This window comes from Globicephala melas, chromosome 7 (assembly GCF_963455315.2).
Source record: "Globicephala melas chromosome 7, mGloMel1.2, whole genome shotgun sequence".
Lineage (NCBI taxonomy): Eukaryota > Metazoa > Chordata > Mammalia > Artiodactyla > Delphinidae > Globicephala > Globicephala melas.
Window position 1 is genome coordinate 40,370,054 of NC_083320.1, and position 18,436 is coordinate 40,388,489.

Here is an 18,436-nt window from a genome sequence, read left to right on the forward strand (position 1 = left end):
CTTCAAGCTAAGGAGAGAGGCCTTAGGAGAAACCAAATCTGCTGACATCTTGATCTTAAACTTTCAGCCTCCAGAACTGTGAGAAAATTAATTTCTGTTGTTTAAACCTCCTAGTCTGTGGTATTTTGTATGGCAACCCTAGCAAACTAATGCAATAATACCTACAGGTACATTTATCTTGATTAATTGATTTAATCTTCAGTGCATTCATATTAATGGATGTACTAAAATTAATCACAGATAAAATTATCTATTATATAGATAAGTAAAACAAGACAGAAATGTTAAGTAAATCCCCCCAGTGCATGCTGGTAGTAAACGACTTACGTAGTACTTGAATGCAAATGCTTGGACTCCAGGACGCTTGAGATTACCATTTCACTATGACTTTTCTCTGGAGCTAGCAATCTAGCTATCTATGTATATTTCAATTAATCTAATATCCATTCATTCATCTATCCATTCATCAACCTACCTATTCACCTACATTTTTAATCTGAATATTCAAAACATTCTGTATTTCATTTTGGAATTTTTGGGTATTTAAACTGCATGCCATGTATAAATAGGTAAAATTCAATAATGCAATTTTTGAGAAAGAACTATGACATAAATAAATTCTTTTTTTATTTGAATTTTATTTTATTTATTTTTATACAGCAGGTTCTTATTAGTTATCTATTTTACACATATTAGTGTATATATGTCAATCCCAATCTCCCAATTCATCCCACCACCACCACCCCCCTCACTTTCCCCCCTTGGTGTCCATACGTTTGTTCTCTACATCTGTGTCTCTATTTCTGCCTTGCAAACCAGTTCATCTGTACCATTTTTCTAGATTCCACATGTATGCGTTAATATATGATATTTGTTTTTCTCTTTCTGACTTACTTCACTCTGTATGACAGTCTCTAGGTCCATCCATGTCTCTACAAATGACCCAATTTCATTCCTTCTTATGGCTGAGTAATATTCCATTGTATATATGTACCACATCTTCTTTATCCATTCGTCTGTCGATGGGCATTTAGGTTGCTTCCATGACCTGGCTATTGTGAATAGTGCTGCAATGAACATTGGGGTGCATGTGTGACATAAATAAATTCTTATTTAAAAAATCAGTTGAAATATTTTATCCTTATGTGGTGCTTTTGGGTTATGCATAATTATGGCACAATCAGAAATTCATATTTTTGAAGCATATTAATTGAAAAACCCTGCAAATAGTCATGCAACTAGAAATAGGAATTGTGTTCTCAGTGGTTCAAGGGATGTGAAACCCTGAAAGATAGTTACCCTGATGAATGTTTACATAATCATTCACAGTTACCATCCCTGTGGATTTAACTCCTGATGGATTTTGAATATTATTTTCAAGTTCTTTTGGATGACCAATGCTCCAAATATTCTGTCATTGCCTGCACTTGTGTCATTCTGTATTGAAACTTGATGAAAACCAATTATCTAGACAAGTTGGTACCTGTTCAATAACTTTTCGTTGATTCCTTATAACAGATGTCATCTTTTGATCATATTTAAATGTGTTTCTTCAAAATAACCATTTTAAGATTCAATCTATGTATATTTCCAATATTCAATTAGAATATTAGGATATCATTAATAGATTGCAAAATAGTTAGTGCAAAGGGAAATTTGTATAAGATCATCTAACCCTTGTCATGGTTCTGAGCATTTTAAAGCATGATTGAATTTAAATAAAACATTAGTAAATTTTGATTTAGATATGTAAATTGACTTAGCTCTAAAACAGTCTATATAATAAAATGCATAGATTCTACATTTTACAAATATTCACACAATATGTAAATTATAACTGGCCTATTTAAGCTTAAGTGAACCACAGAAAATATATTGAAATAGAAATACTTCCATTATTTTCTGTTATAAGAACCAAAAGATCATATTTTGACATATTCTTTAGAAAAATAAGGTGAAAGGAGTTTTCTCCCTTGGATAATAAAATAATGTTTATACATCGAACTCAGTAAACGTAAGAAGTTAGGCCTGATAAGTTCGGGGTGAACAAAAAAGGGATATCCAAAAAAGTAATCGTGACAATAGGCAGATATCTATAATTTTTTTTTTTTTTTTTTTTTTTTTTTTTTTTTTGCGGTACGTGGGCCTCCCACTGTTGTGGCCTCTCCCGTTGCGGAGCACAGGCTCCGGACGCGCAGACTCAGTGGCCATGGCTCACGGGCCTAGCCGCTCCGCAGCATGTGGGGTCTTCCCGGACCAGAGCACGAACCCGTGTCCCCTGCATTAGGCAGACGGACTCTCAACCACTGCACCACCAGGGAAGCCCTTTATCTATAATTTTAACTGAAGCTCTAAATACTATAAGAGAGTCGCTGAAGTTCTTTAAGATGTAACAGAAATGAAGGCCGTGAAATTAAGTTGGAGTAAATATTTTTTCAAATGTGGTCACATATAGAGTCCATCCAATTAACAGAGGCAGTAATTTAGGTAGATACTCAAGCTCCAAGAGTCAAAGTGAAGACCTATAATCTGGTAATTGAGTCCTGCAAAATCGTTCTGTACTCTAGATCATCAGAAAGATAATAGATGACTTCGGTTTTCCAAAATTAGAAACAAGCTGAAAATCTGGTAAGCTTGGTGTCAGAAGAAATAAAAGGCTCAAGTAGGTGACAGCAATGAGGGAACAGAAATTCAAGATCTGTCATTAAGACAACACAACAACCATTAGAAATACCAGTGTGAGCCTACTGTCAGTCCAGGACTTGTTGACCCTCTGGGCACATGTATACTTTCTGTAACCCCATTTTCTCTAGCCTTTGCCAATTCTATCATTCTATCATGCTTATATTAAAAATATTAAGAAAAATGTCACTAGCTCACGCCCTTGTATGCATAATTCAAGACTTGAGCCCACTGGAAAAACCCTCTTTTTCTCAGCCCACATTTTCAGGTTACATGTATTTTCTAACATGTTCACTTTCTTCTTTGCAAACACCTCTTCACGTTTCTTGCTCTCTGCTCCTGGAAAAATTTCATAAAGGCAATACTTCCCAATTGCATCTGCTGCTGCCCTTTCCTGGTGTACCCATTTCTGCAAATCTTGTAAGTCCAAGTGGTGCTGAAATTCTCCTTTATCCCCCTTGTGTCATAGTTTTTCACTCTTACAAGCTACAACCTATTTCTTTCTTCTGTTAATTCAAGAGTAACACTTTTGCTCTTTCTTCAAGTCTTACTCTCTACCATGTAAGAGGTTATATGAGTACCTTTTAACTTTTTATTTTTTAATTCTAACATCATTTCAGATATACAGAAAGTTGCAAGAATAAATACAAAAATTCTCATATAGTCTTCACCCAGATTCTTCCCTCATCTCTCTCTCTCTCTCTGTTTCTCATGAGAATAAGTTACTGATATTATGTCCCTTTCTCTGTAAATATTTCATTGAATATAGCACACTTAACAACACTAGGAAATTAACACTGATACAGCATTATTCTCTAATTTGAAGACATTATTCAGGTTTTGACAATTTTCCCAATAATGCAATTTATATGACAGAAAATGCCGAAAATCCTGGATCATGCCTTGCATTCAGTTGTCACGTCTCTTGAGTCTCTTTTACTTTGGGAGATTAACTTTTTGTTTTTAATTTTATTTTTTAGAGAACAGTAATTTTGCATAAAATGCATCTCTCTTTGGAATTTCTGATATGTCCAGGTTATAGATGTTTTTATTTGTCAGGAACACCACAGAAGCAATATCGTGCTATTCTCAATGTCTTATGTCAGTTAGCATATGTTATTGAAATGTTTCATGATTCATTATGTTAACTTGATCACTTTATGAAGTTGTTCCTGTCAATTTTTTTCACTATCTTGTAAGGAGTTATATTGAGATCGTATAAATATTTTGTGACACCTCAAAATATCACTCACTTCTTTTAGTATCCATTGATGGGTCTTGCCTCAATTAATGTTGATAGTTGTTAAATGGTGATTTTTTGGATCTCTTCATTCCTTTCTTATTTATTACTTGAGCCTCTACTATAAGAAAGGGCTTTCCATATAAATATAGATATATAATCTATTAAATATGGCATAATAGTAAGTTAATTCATTTAAGAAGCTATAATGCTTTACTATCATTATTTAATTCGATGCTGAATTGCATCATATTTAGCCATGGGAGTTCCTCAAGTTGGCTTCTGTGTCCTTTTTGTGTGTCTCAATTTTGAGTACTTACTTTCAGAAACAAGATCATCCAAGTTCATCTTGTACTGTTCCTGCTCCAGCCTGGAATCAGACATTTCTCCAAATAATTCTAGTTCCTATTAGTGGAGAGAGAGTATTTAGAAACCAGGATCTGGCTCTGGGTTTGTGATTGTTACTTGATTGCCTTGTCTTCTAGCACCTCTCAGACAACAGAACGAGAAGTAAGATCTCATGAACTTCAGCAAATCCAATTATAAATTGGATTTTCTTTGTCACTCTTCCATATCAACCACTTTTCCTTGGGCACCTTTTACTTCTTTATTTCTATTCTCCTCTTAATATTCCTGCTTTTCTTTAAGACCCTTTAAAAGTTTCCATTCCAATTTTTTCTTCCTTGACATATTATCTTCATTCCTGATACAGGTAAGATAAAGCAGAGCCTAAATACCCAGGTATATTTGCAAAAGCTTAGAACATGAAGAAATTATATGATTTCTTCATGAATGATAAGGGATGGATTTAAACCCAGGCATGATGACCCACAGTTAAGCATTTTCTCAGTCTGCTTTAAGAAAAACATTTCAAAACCCAGTCACTCCTATGGGTTTAATAACAAAAAGATGTTGGAGTCCTAAATCCCAGTGCTTGTGAATGTGGCCTTATTTATAAATAGGGTCCTTGAAGATGATCAAGTTAAGACGAGTTCAACAGGGGGAGTTCTAATCCTATATGATTGCATCCTGAAAATAAGGAGGGGATTTGGACATGGAGACAGACATACACACACACAGACACACACAGACACACACACACACACACACCTCCATATGAAGATGAAGGCAGAGGCCAGGTTGATGCACATACAAGCCAGGAAACACCAAAGAGTGCATGCAAATCACCAGAAACAGATTCTCCCTCACAGGCCTCAGTAGGAACTAAACCTGCAGACACCTTGATCTTGGACTTCTACTCTCCAGAACTGTGAAACAATATCTTTCTGTTGTTTAAGCCACACAGTTTTTGATGCTTTGTTATGGCAGCCCGGCAAATTAATAGAATCACAAAAGTAAGGTGTTATTAAATTTCTACATTATGCTATATTTCTATATAGATCATAAATAGTGTTAAATTTTTCTCTTCCTATTTAACTCATTTGTGAAAGTTAAAAAAAAAAGTTGTGTAATTCATTATGTACTTAATGGTCCAGACATTTAAAATACCAAACATTAATACCATGTATTAGAATAAAAGCAAAGTACATCATAAACTAAATAAGAGATTAGAACAGTAGGTCATTATGAGAAATCAGAACATGTTGGACTTAGGTAAAAATAACAACCTCTGGGTTGAACAATTTATACTAAGTAAAGAAGAAGGATTTTAATGACATAATGTAAAAGCTTGTCTAATGGGAAAAACTTGGCAAGCAGAGGGTTTAGAGAGAAGTGCACACCTCAGTTATTTTGAAGGTAAGTGTTTCTAAAGTTATTCTAAAATTTAATTTGGTTTAATTAAGTGAAAGGACTCTTTTGGCTCTGTGTGCATACAGGTGGGAATCAGTGAAAGCTGTTTATTCTTTGGTTCTACACATAAAATTTTCATGGTGAGGTTACTTCTATATTTTAAAGAGGAACACTAAAAGTAGAAACTGCCATACTGTATAAAAGGGGAATAAAAATGTTCTTTAATTCCTAAGGGAATTGCTTTCCTATTCTTTTATTTTTTTTCCAGTTTCAATAAAATATAACACTTTTGGCTTCCAGGATTTAAATCAAAGTTTTTTATGTAGAAAATAAGAAATATTTTCTTAAATTCACTTATAAAAACTGACCTTTGTAAATTTATTTCAATCTTAGAAATCCTAGAGTGCCAATGAATTTGCTGAAAATCTACCAAGGAATGGATTCTGAAAAGATGCGATATATTTATTAACTAAAATGCCTCTCAGTATTATTCTTAGTCATTTCACCTTGGTGAAAATAAGTCTTAGAAAGATTTAATATTTTCATGACAAAATTAACCTAAAGTTATTAAGCCATTTTAGACCCCATGATTCCATGTCTTTCATTCCCTTACTCAAGACTAAACGCTTTTTTTTCTTAGTTACTTGCCAAATATATATTATTCCACTGTTATACAGCTCAAATTTCACTTCTTTTTTTAAGCTTTTCTGGTTACTTTTTCTCCCACCTCCCCAAACAGAGTTCAGTACTCAATCTGAGTGCTTATTTTATCCCTGCCAATACCTTATGTTTGTGTCATAACTATCTGCAAATATGTCTTTCTCCATTGATAAACACGTGTTATTTTAGGGTAAGAAATTTTATTCTGGTTATCTTTTTATTCTTATGATGTATCATAGTGCTGCATGATAGTCTACACAACGATGTTTACTAAGTGAATTAATAAAGTCATGTTTTCGTTACATATTAGCCAAAGGTCACAGGTCATTGTACATACCTCACCCATGAGTTTTGTTATTCCCTGTAGCTAGATGATTTGTACATCTTGGGTTTCCCAGGACAGTCCTGTGCTTTTTGTTTTTAATTAAGACATAGTTGATGTATAATATTACATAAGTTACAGGTGTACAACATAGTGATTCACAATTTTTAAAGGTTATACTCCATTTGTATTATTATAAAATATTGGCTATGTTCCCTGTGTTGTACAATACATCCTTGAGGCTTATTTTATACATAATAGTTTGTACCTCCTTAATCCCCTACCCCTGTCTTTTCCCTCACCCCCTTCCCTCTCCCCACTGGTAATCACTAGTTTGTTCTCTATATCTGTATGTTTCCTTTTTGTTATATTCACTAGTTCTACTTTTTTAGAATCTGCATACAAGTGATATCATACAGTATTTGGCTTTCTCTGTCTGACTTATTTCACTTAGCCTAATATCCTCCAAGTCCATTCATGTTGTTGCAAATGGCAAAATTTCATTCTTTTTTTATGGCTAAGTAGTATTCATTGTATACATATATACCACATCTTATTTATCCATTTATCTGTTGACACTTAGGTTGCTTCCATACCTTGGTGATTGTAAACAATGCTGCTATGAACACTGGGATGAATGTACATTTTCAGATTACTGTTTTTGTATTTTTCAAATATATACCCAGAAGTGGAATTGCTGGGTCATGTGGTAGTTCTATTCTGAGTTTTTTGAGAAACTGCCATACTGTTTTTCACAGTGGCTATGCCAATTTACATTCCCGCCAACAATGTACAAGTGTTTTCTCCACATCCTTTCCAACATTTGTTATTTGTGGTCTTTTTGATGATTGCCATTCTGACAGGTGTGAGGTGATATCTCATTGTGGTTTTAATTTTCATTTCTCTGATTAGTAACAATGTGGAGCATCTTTTCATGTGCCTGTTGGCCATCTGTATGTTTTCTTTGAAAAAATGTCAATTCAGGACTTCTGCCCATTTTTTAATCGAGTTGACTGGGTTTTCTTGATGTTGACTTGTATGAGTTGTTCATATATTTTGGATATCAACCCTTCATTGGTCATATCATTAGCAAACATTTTCTCCCATTCAGTAGGTTGTCTTTTTTGTTTTGTTGATAATTTCCTTTGCAGGACAGTGCTGGTTTATACCTATTATCCTGGCATCCTGTCTGGCTTAGGCTTTTTCCAGATTTATCTTTTTTAAAGGGATTATAAATAATTACTTTAAAGTAAATTGGATAGATTGGGTGGGCCTTCAGTTCATCTTTCTGCTTTAAGCCATGGTTTTATCCAGTTTGAGCCACTCATAGTGTGTGAGACATATTGCAGTGAATCGTGTCCTCATGTTAACTGGTTATTATATCTGAAAGATGAGCAGCAATTACTCATTTCTCTCTTTCCATCTTCTTCTAAAGAAAACAACTGACACTTCCCTTTCAAGAACAACATGCTGATAAAATCTTGTGTACTCTAACAGAGGCAAGTTGGGAGAGCTAACTTTCTCTGCTATGTGGGGAGTAGGAAGTGTTGGGTGCTGTTGCTTCTGCTGGCCACGTAGTTTACAAATATGGTGCAGTTGGCTGTGCTGTGGCTTTCATATCCAGTGCTTGATCCTTTGAAAAGTCCGTGGATAGAAGTGACTTCTGATCAAGCTTGATGCAGTGGCTTAAACAATATTCTAGGTCTTGGTTTTTCTCTGATCTTATCTTGACTTTGTTTTCAGTGAGTAAGAACAACTACCCTCAGACTCTCTTTCTGGTAGCAAGATGGCAGTAGCTCCTAAATTTCTAGTTCAGGAGAAAAAAGAACTACCACTTATAAATTCTCCAAATTTTCTGACATTCATTCAATAGACAGGTTCTGAATTTTCACCATTCAATATTTGCTTGATTTGTCTCATGCATGCTCCTCTTCTGAAAGAACCCAAGGACAAATTCCCATGGAGACTCTAAAACTGACCTCAAATAATATCTAGAAGGAGAATGGATATAAGATAGCAAATAAAACTATCTGTGACTCTGAGACCCTGGAATGTACTAGGTGTTCTATAATTATTAGTTTTCCTCTTTTTGCCATAAGTAAGGCCAACTGTGTAGGTATGCTCCCCAAAATCTGCTTACAAAATCAGTTTTAATCTTTCTGAGGTCAAATTTTCAAAAGGGTTTAATTGAAGATCTAAATCCAGGCTTATCCTATTCACCAGATCTAGCATCTAGCTGCCCTTCTGGGTTTCCACAGGCATTATAACAATGCACTACTGTTCACATTTGGAAAAACAGTGTGGCTTTCTTACAAGCTCTTTGATCTTTATTAAAAAAAAAACTTTGGCATATTTCATCATCTATTAAATAAATATTACATTTTTATATGAGAATTTGTTAAAAGATTAGGGATAACTAGTTGGAAAAGAGGAGAAAAGAAAAAGAAAAATACTATATCATAAAGTAATATCTTATTTTACCCAAGAATGGCAGTTAAATACCTGAATAAAAAAAATGGAAGAAGCTTATTACCTGTAGTGTTTTTGCTTTTCTGGAGACAGATTCAATTGAGAATGATAACCTCAGAAGGATGGTCTGCTGACCCCTAAGTCGAGGCCTGACTTCATTTAAAGTTAGAGAAAACAAGAGTTTGCTGGGAAATGATGGGAGAATGCTACTAGTTTTCTTTCCATAGTTTCCTTTTTATATACTTTTCTTTAATCTTTGGAGAGACATTTTACAGTTCTGCTGCCCGTAAAAGTGATGTTTGAATGTATTCTACAAAAGTTGCAAAGCTGGTAACTCATAAAATATTCCTGAGGTTGGCAAGTTTCACAAGATGAAAGGTTCACACAGCTCTAACAAGTAACTAAAAAGGAGACTGGTGTAGTGGGCACCAGCACAGCCGTTTAAAGTCCCATGTTGGATACTGGACTGCAGTTTGAATTCTTGTCATGGGCCCAAGAAGATAAATATTATCCCGAACATGCTTATCCTTCATTGGTGTGTTTAAGCTTAATTGACCTTACTACAAAATAATTGAAAATATGAATAAAACAACCCTGTTTTTTGTCCTTTTTTTTTCCTCAAAAGAAGATGAAAATTCTACAATGAAGAGGATTTTCACATTTATATTTAGCTCGTTTTGCTTAAGCTTGAAAAACACGTCTCTAGTTTCTGCCAGCACTTGTAACCAAGGAGAATGATTACCACATGCAGGTGTCACTGATTGGCTGGAATTGAAAGCTACAGATTGTCCTGGAGGCCTGAACTGATCTCTCTATCCCCTAATCTCCATTTACTTCTGCCAAATGCCATTACAGAGCAGTCAGATCTGTTTTGACTGACAGCATAGCTGACAAGTAGGATCGATGTCAACATATAATTGGTGTTTATGGGGGAAATATATATATATATATATATATATAATAGATGAACATTGTCTGAAAATTATATTTCTACAAGTATATATTTTAAAAGATTAGTTATAAACATATTTTAACCAACTAAATGGACCTGCTGTTGAGAATTCTGCTTTCTATTCTAAATTTCCCAAAATACTTTTCAGTGGTACCTTAAGTAAGGAAAGGGGACATATATACACATATATATATAAACAAACAACAACAACAGAAACCCACCTAATGAATAGACACTAAGATTTATGACATAAGGCTATAAAATACTTAAAAATAATTATAAGCCCTTGCAGATAATATATAAAAGCCTTATTCATTAAGTGGACTGTATCCACTTTATTTATAGAACATACAGAAACTCTCTTAATATGTCTTCATATAATCTTTGAGATTAATTGAAGGTTTCAATTCCCTTTTGAAAATATACCAACTGAATAACTGTGGCTAATAAGTGCCTCTCTTTTGCTCCACACCTTCTGCCCTTCTTACTTTACCTAATGAAACCATTGCTAGTTGTTGTGTGAGGCCTTAGGATGTCTTTTATGCAAAATGTGGAAAATAAATCAGTAAACTAACTTTCAAAGAAAGGCTTTGTCCCTACATCATAAGGTGCATGCGTATGTTTTAACTTGAAATAAAATTTTTAAGGTATGCGTACATTTTTTGTTTGTATATGGTTCCTACTTTAACCTACTTTTCAATTAACTTACCAAATAATTGTTCCAATCGAGTAAGATAAGATGGCTCTTAAACTATATACTATAGAAGTATTATGAATGCAGCATAAGACATAGAACTTTTAAAATATAATATAGTGATGGCACTGAAAATTATAATTTTATATTTTAAACATGTGTCTTCAATTCCTCTCATTCAGGATTCCTTTAACTTAGAAACTAAATATAAAGAAAATCTCAAGTGCAAATACTAGGAGGGCAGGGGAGATTAACCTTATATTTGCCAAATTTTTAGAGGCAGATTAAAACTTCTACCTATAACTCCCATTGCATCAAATGATACTGTCCTCTCCAGAATTTGATTAACAAAAATTCTACTATTAAAAATGAATTCCATTGTTTTTGCAAATCCTTCTGTTATGAATGAAGAATAAACCCATCAGAGCTTCAAGTTGGTGAACAAATGAAAGTGCTGGGGCAGGTGGGTGCCCAGAGGGTGTGGAAGGTCCACACCCCACCTCCCCATATCTTGCGCTATGCATCTCTTCTATTTGTCTGTTCTTTAGTTGTATCCTTTATAATAAACTGGCAAATAGCTCTTCAGATGCTGCATACTTGGCAAGGCACGTCAGTTTGATGTGGGAGTTCCGAAAGAGACCTCAGCTCTCACTGTTAATAGACTCTGTGGCTCTGGTTTCCTGTCCATTGTGAATGGATGTCAGGAAATGTGTGTTAAAGATGCTGAAGTTGTCTTGTGTGGAACAGCCAAAAATATGGCTCCTTACTGTGTCAGAAACGTGCATTTTAGAGCCAAGTTTTGATCAGATCTCAAGCTGGAAGATTCTTTGCGAGCAGCATTAACAGAGCAGCGTCTCCAACTCTCCATGGGAATTACTGCAAAGAATCTTGCTGCAAAACATAAAATTAGCAGAGAAAAATGTAACAAATACACCCTGTAGTCAGAGCAGAGATGGAAAGCTGCTAAAGATGCTGGCTACTTTAATAATGAGATGGTACCAGTTGAGGTAAAGACAAGGACAGGAAAACAATGCAAGTCATGAGCCAGTTTGGTCCCAATGAGCCTGGAGCAGTTAAATAAACTTCCTCCAATTTTCAAGGACGAAGGGACCATCAGTGTAAGGAATGTACCAGAAGTATCTGATGCTTTCATAGCTTGTAAAGATGCTGCTAAAAAGCATAACATTACACTGACAAGAATTGTGAGCTATTTTGTATCTAGATGTGATCTCTGTCATAGATATTGGTTTTGTCCCTACCTCCAATGGGGCACTAAAGAAAAGAAGACTGAGTCCTAAGGACGTGGATTTGGTAGAGGTAAAGGGAGCTTTTCCTCCCCAGTACTTGACAGTTGAGAAGAGCTTGGATCTCGACCCAGGTATAACCAATTTAAATGGAAGAGCCATTACTTGGGATCAGCCATTGGGAGGATCTGGATCAAGCATTATTGCACACATGGTTCATGAATTAAGATGTGGAGGTGGAAAATGTGCAGGGGCATAAGCGTGCATTGGAGTTGGCCAAGTTATGACACTCATCATGCAGAGCCCAGCCTGAGAAGAGAAAGGAGCCCACCATGGCCCACAGTTACTTTACTTGGCCAGGCCACATTAGAACAGGGGACCTTTAGAGAAGCTGCTAAAACTGGCTATGCCCTGCCACTGAAACAGTGATTGAGTGTGATCGAGGGTTGATGAGGTAAAGATGTATTTATCATGAGTTAAGAGCTCAGGCCAGAAATAAGTTTTCTCCAATTTGCACTAAATATGATGTATTTCTGAACTGAAGTTTAATTATAGAAGGCCTTAAAAAAATCGTATTCTGGCCAGTGACCACCACACATGCTTTAGATCATATGATTGCAAGGAAATTGAATGTGTTGCCTTAATTTCCAAAAATAAATAGATGAATGAATCCATGAATAAATACCTTTATGAGGAATTCTTAAATTTTCTTATGATTTTCTTTTTACATTTTATACTTTACAAAGGAATATTCTATTAACATTCTTTAATAGAAACAAGTGAGAAAGAGCAAGCCCCTGACATGCAGGCTGTGGCCTCGTAACTCTCAGCCAGGCCTTGGTGTTGCTTCAAGCTGTCCTGGCACTCACAGCTAGGTTTCCGCGTCTCCTGCTGAAAATAAACTTTTTCACAGAACCTCAAATTCAGATAAGACCATTCTTTGATCTTTATGGATAAAGACAAAAACAAGACCATTCCTTAATCATGGCTGAGCATAGACAAAGCACTACCCAACCCACAGCTTCACAAGTATAACCCTTCCCTGGTTAATATGAGCAATGGCTGTTTCTTCAATAATTACAGGATTAGCCTCACTCTGGTGTATCATTGTCATGGATAAGATGTTTTGAGATACCCTATCATAGAATTGCTTCCTGCTCCTGATAGGATACAATCCAGTGCAAGCTACTGCTTCCTTAAACACTCCTCCAAACAACTCAACCAAAGCCTAACTTGTATAATAGGCTTCTTTTTAATACCCACTGTGATGGTATTAATTTTACATGTCAATTTGACTAGGCTAAGGGACGCCCAGTTAGCTGGTAAAACATTCTTCTGGGTGTGTCTGTGAGGGTGTTTCTGGAAGAGATTAGCATTTGAATTGGTGAACTGAATAAAGCAGATGGCCCTCCCCAATGTAGGAAGGCATTATCCAATCTTTTGAGGGCCCTGAACAGAACACAAAGGCAGAGGAAGAATGAATTTGCTCTCTTTCTGCTTGAGCTGGGACATCTCCTGTCCTCAGTGATCAAACCTCCTGGTTCTCAGATCTTTGGACTTGGACTGCATTACACCACTGGCTCTGCTGGTTCTCCAGCTTGCAGATGGTAGGTTGTAGGACGTCTTGGCCTCAAAACTTGCATGAGCCAGTTCCTATAATAAATATCTCCCTTTCTCTCTCCCTCTCTCTCATTCTCTTTCTCTGAAAGTAGTGTTCCTATGAAAACGTTTGTAAGTTGAAATGGCCTAAAGCAAAGAAGCAATTTTTTCCTAAAAGTGAAAAACCTCTTTAGATTTCTGTTGGTTAGTGAAAACAGGTACTAATACAGCTCTTTCATAAAAACAAAGTGGCATAAAGCAAACGTTCAAAAAGCGAGGAATACCTGTGTGTATATATATAGTCTTTTGGTTCTCTTTTCTCTGGAGAACTCTAATACACCTTCTTACCAAGACACCTCACATTTCACTGTATGTATGCCCTAATGCTGCAAACAAGAATAAACACAGCGGTGTTCCTGGCGGTTTTTGGAGGTAGGGTGCTAACACAAAGAACAGAAAATAGATTGCATGTGTATAAAGACTTAATTAAAATGGGAGATATATTACCTAAATCCTAGAGGAATGCAATACAGGAAGATGGAAGAAATAGGCAGCAAAGATCAAATTTCTCTGCTCCCAGAATTTTACATAGCACAGCACTAGAGAGTATTGTGACTTATTGATTAAATTATCCAATTCAATAAAACTATGGTGAATAGATGCAAGAAAGCTGTTTCTGCATTCTCTGTTTAAATTACAATTAAGTTTCCAGCTGGATATCTCCAAAACAGTGGAAACCTTGTAGTGATGGTATTTGCCTTGTTCTATTTTGGGATTCTTTAGCAACATCACCTTATAGCAACAGCTGTTCAGAGTGCTGGGATTGGTATGAATATTTCTTCTACTGCTGGCAAGTTGAAAGCTGTAAAATATTTTCAGTTCATTTCAGGTTCAGGTGTCCCTAGGAGCAATTGTCTTCATGTAGTAGAAGGGAAGGTACTAAGACTATAAAACAGAGATTCAGAAACTAAATACAAACTGCTGTTGGTTGAAAACTCCAACTGGGACTTTATTGCCAAACACCAGACATTAGAAGATCACTAGCTAAATTAGCCAGAGTAAACATCCTGAGGTACAAAACTAGTGCCAGCTCACTGAGCTAAGAATAAGACACATGGGTTGGCAGTAGGGCTGAGGAAAGACCTAAATAAATACGGATAAATGCAGTATCGGTTTCTGTATTGAAGGACACGATTTGAAAAAAAACAAAAAAATCAGAGAAATAAATTCAGCTATAAAGATGTAGAAGGGAATTTTTGGAAGGTTTATGCTCTTGATTAGAAAATAAATAGCTATATTAGGATTATATATTTTATGTGTAATTTAAGTGCTACTATAAGAACCTCATGATAATCATTAAGATAAATTAACCTTAAATTAACAATCATACATGGAAAATTTAGATCTTTCATGGGATTTTTAATTAAAATGAGAATATATTAATATATATTTTCTTTCATCCCTTTTCCCTCCTCTTTATTGTACCTTTTACCCTAAATCTCCAAACAGTTGTTAACATTTTTACTATAATTATATAATACCAAAAATTGCAAAAACCATAATTTTACACTTGATGGCTTTTCCCTAACTGAACTGACCTATATAGCCAGCACTCAGATCAAAAGATAGAACATGAAGAACGTAGGGACAGGACAGGAATAAAGATGCAGACATAGAGAATGGACTTGAGGACACGGGGAGAGGGAAGGGTAAGCTGGGATGAAGTGAGAGAGTGGCATGGACATATATATACTACCAAATGTAAAATAGATAGCTAGTGGGAAGCAGCTGCATAGCACAGGGAGATCAGCTCGGTGCTCTGTGACCACCTAGAGGGGTGGGATAGGGAGGGTGGGAGGGAGACACAAGAGGGAGAAGATATGGGGATATATGTATATGTATAGCTGATTCACTTTGTTATAAAGCAGAAACTAACACACAATTATAAAGCAATTATACTCCAATAAAGCCATTAAAAAAAAGAAAAGATAGATAGAACATTACTGGTACCACAGTTCCCCATCTGGTGATTTTAATATCTATAATCCAATTACATTTTTTTTACAGAAATGGCACCCTCTACTGAAGCCAAGATGAATAACTATAATAATAATAATAGTTATTATTATTATTTGTAGTAGTATGTAACTCTGTTCACTGATCATGTATAAATATAAGGCTTATAAGATAACTAAAATTTCAAGCATCTGAATTTTAATTTTTTAAAAACTGTGTTGACTTTTTTTTATTCAAAACTATAGGCAATGATAATGAATTGAACCTCATTCCACGTGCAATGAGAAGCCACTAAAGAAATTTTTGCAATGGGAGGGCATCAGTACAGTTTTTTAAAGAAAAAACAAGACTTTCTGGAATGTGAAAGATGAAATGATGAATTAATAAGAATCAAGTAGGAATCAGAAAAGAAATTTAGAAAATAAGGAATTAATCTACTAGATAAACTATAAAATTTTGAAGTATTATTTTAACAATAAATGAAAAGAAGAAAAATCATGTCCAAGTGGTTCATTTAATGAGGAGATTCTGGGAGACAAAAGAGTTAGTCTCCAGTTCTGGCTTGGTGGATGGTCATTATCATTAATGACAAAAAATATAGAAGTAATAGCTAATTGCATATATGTATATTTCATTGCAGAAGAAAATTTCTCCTTCATTCTTTCATGCTTTATTTATTTATTTATATTTATTTAAATATATAAAACTAACATGACGGGCACATTGCAAAATCCTTCACAACTGAAGTATCTTATCAGGAAAATGTGCTTGAGACCCAAATGTGGACTCTGAGTCATTAAATTATTCAAGGATCTGATCTGTTTCTCACAAAACATGCACTTTTTACTTAAAGTTGCTTTACTTTTCGAAACTTTATATATTCTGCTTCCTAATGAGTCATTTAAATTTTCTTAAATGTTAACTATTTCAAACTGTTTTTTCTATTGGCTAAAACCAATTATGTTTATACCATACTACAGTAACTCACTTAATTGTTTCCTGGATATCTAGGACTCAATATTTCTAGATGACTTTTATTTTCCTCACCATAATTGCCTGTATTTCATTTTCTTTTATTGTCTCTCATTTTCTTCCATTATGTTCACATATTTGCTTCTTTTTCTTCTACCGTTTCCAGCCATTAGTGGCCATAGAAGGGCACTTTTTAACTTGTCTTATTAAATTATTTTCCTTAAAAGTTAATTTCATTTGCTTCAAAATTAGCACCATTTTCATATACTTGATAATATTCAGGACTATTTCTTTCTTTTTGATTGGAATAAACTCCATTGCCAATCATCTCTATCAAAGTTATAGGAGCTGGAATGGCATTTTCTTGTCATGTCTCTTCTATAACCTGGCACATTTCTTCAGCCTTTGTCTTTCCTGACTTGAATTTTTCTTTTTTTTTTTTAGAAATAAAGATCAGTTATTTTGCAGAATATTCCTCAATATGAGTTTCTCTGATATGATTTTTTTTTCATAATCAAATTCACTGTATACATTTGTGACAGAATACTCTGAGTGATTTTTTTTGTCTTTTATTCTCAATAAATGAAATCAAGAGGAAAATGATTCTTTTTTGTCTCAGTATTGGTGATATTAAATTTGGTCACATGGTTAAGGTGATGTCTACTAGGTTTCTTCACTATAAATTTACTATATTTTCCTATGTGATCAATTTAGGAATAGTAAGAAGATATTTTGAAACTATTTAAAAATCTTGATGCTCATCAAATCTTCAGTCACCAGTATTATCAACCATTGATGATTTTATAATTATATATGTATATATTTTTATAATACATTCATTACATATTATTATGTATATTATTTATATATATAATTATAACTACACATTATATATACAATACAATATATGATACTATATTATAATATATATACATATATGAACTAGCTTCCTATTGTAAGGAGAGCTCTCTCTTTACGCATTTGTTTATATCAGTATGGTTTCATAAATTATTATTTTATTCAGTGGGTTAAAATGATTACTCCATTTATTTTACATTCAACTTGTCCATTTAATGTATCTGTCTACCCACAGTGATATATCTATCCAGGCCCAGTATCCCCTGGGAACAGAAGCCTGAATATTTTGCATTTAAGAAAGGTAATAAATTGCACATGTTATATCCATTGAGGAATCTGGTTGAGCCCATATTTTGGCAGCAAAATATATGAATATTCAAACTAAGTGTGATTAATAAAGACTGCATATACAGCATCAGAGTCTGTTGATATCAGATTTTGCCATAAGTTAGAAAACATTTTGATTTTCAGTGATTTGGGAATTGCAGAATCTGAAATTCAGGCTAGTTGTAAAATCTAAAATTTGAATATTATTAGGAGATTTTCTTAGGATTTAGAGAAATTAGATTAATCTGGTTTATATATTAATATAAAATGCACATAGAGTCAAGTATTCAGAAAAATCTGTTAATAAGTATAAAGAATATTTAAGATAATATCTATGGAAGCCCAATAATATTATTTTTATATCCATGGCTATTTACTTCATGTATAAAAGGGTTATTCAGATTTATGTTGTCTAATCAGTTTTGCCATGATATATCAATAATACTAATACCATCCTGGGAAATTTCTGTCTTATATAAGAATATATAAACTTGTAAAACTTCACATAGTAATCTACTAAAAATTATCTGAAAGGTGGTACTGGTAGCAATAAAAAGCAAATTTGAGAATTTTAAATTAAAAACTTACTCTAAGAAATTCTTTCTCTGAAGATTTTGTAACAGGAAAAATATAATAAAAATATACAGGA

The 18,436-nt window shown here is 34.3% G+C and overlaps 1 pseudogene; it reads left to right on the plus strand.

Moving 5' to 3' along the window:
- LOC115852880 (3-ketoacyl-CoA thiolase, mitochondrial pseudogene) overlaps positions 1 to 12,328 on the plus strand; it is a 39,020-nt pseudogene extending 26,692 nt beyond the window's left edge.
- Positions 12,329 to 18,436: the final 6,108 nt, after the last annotated feature.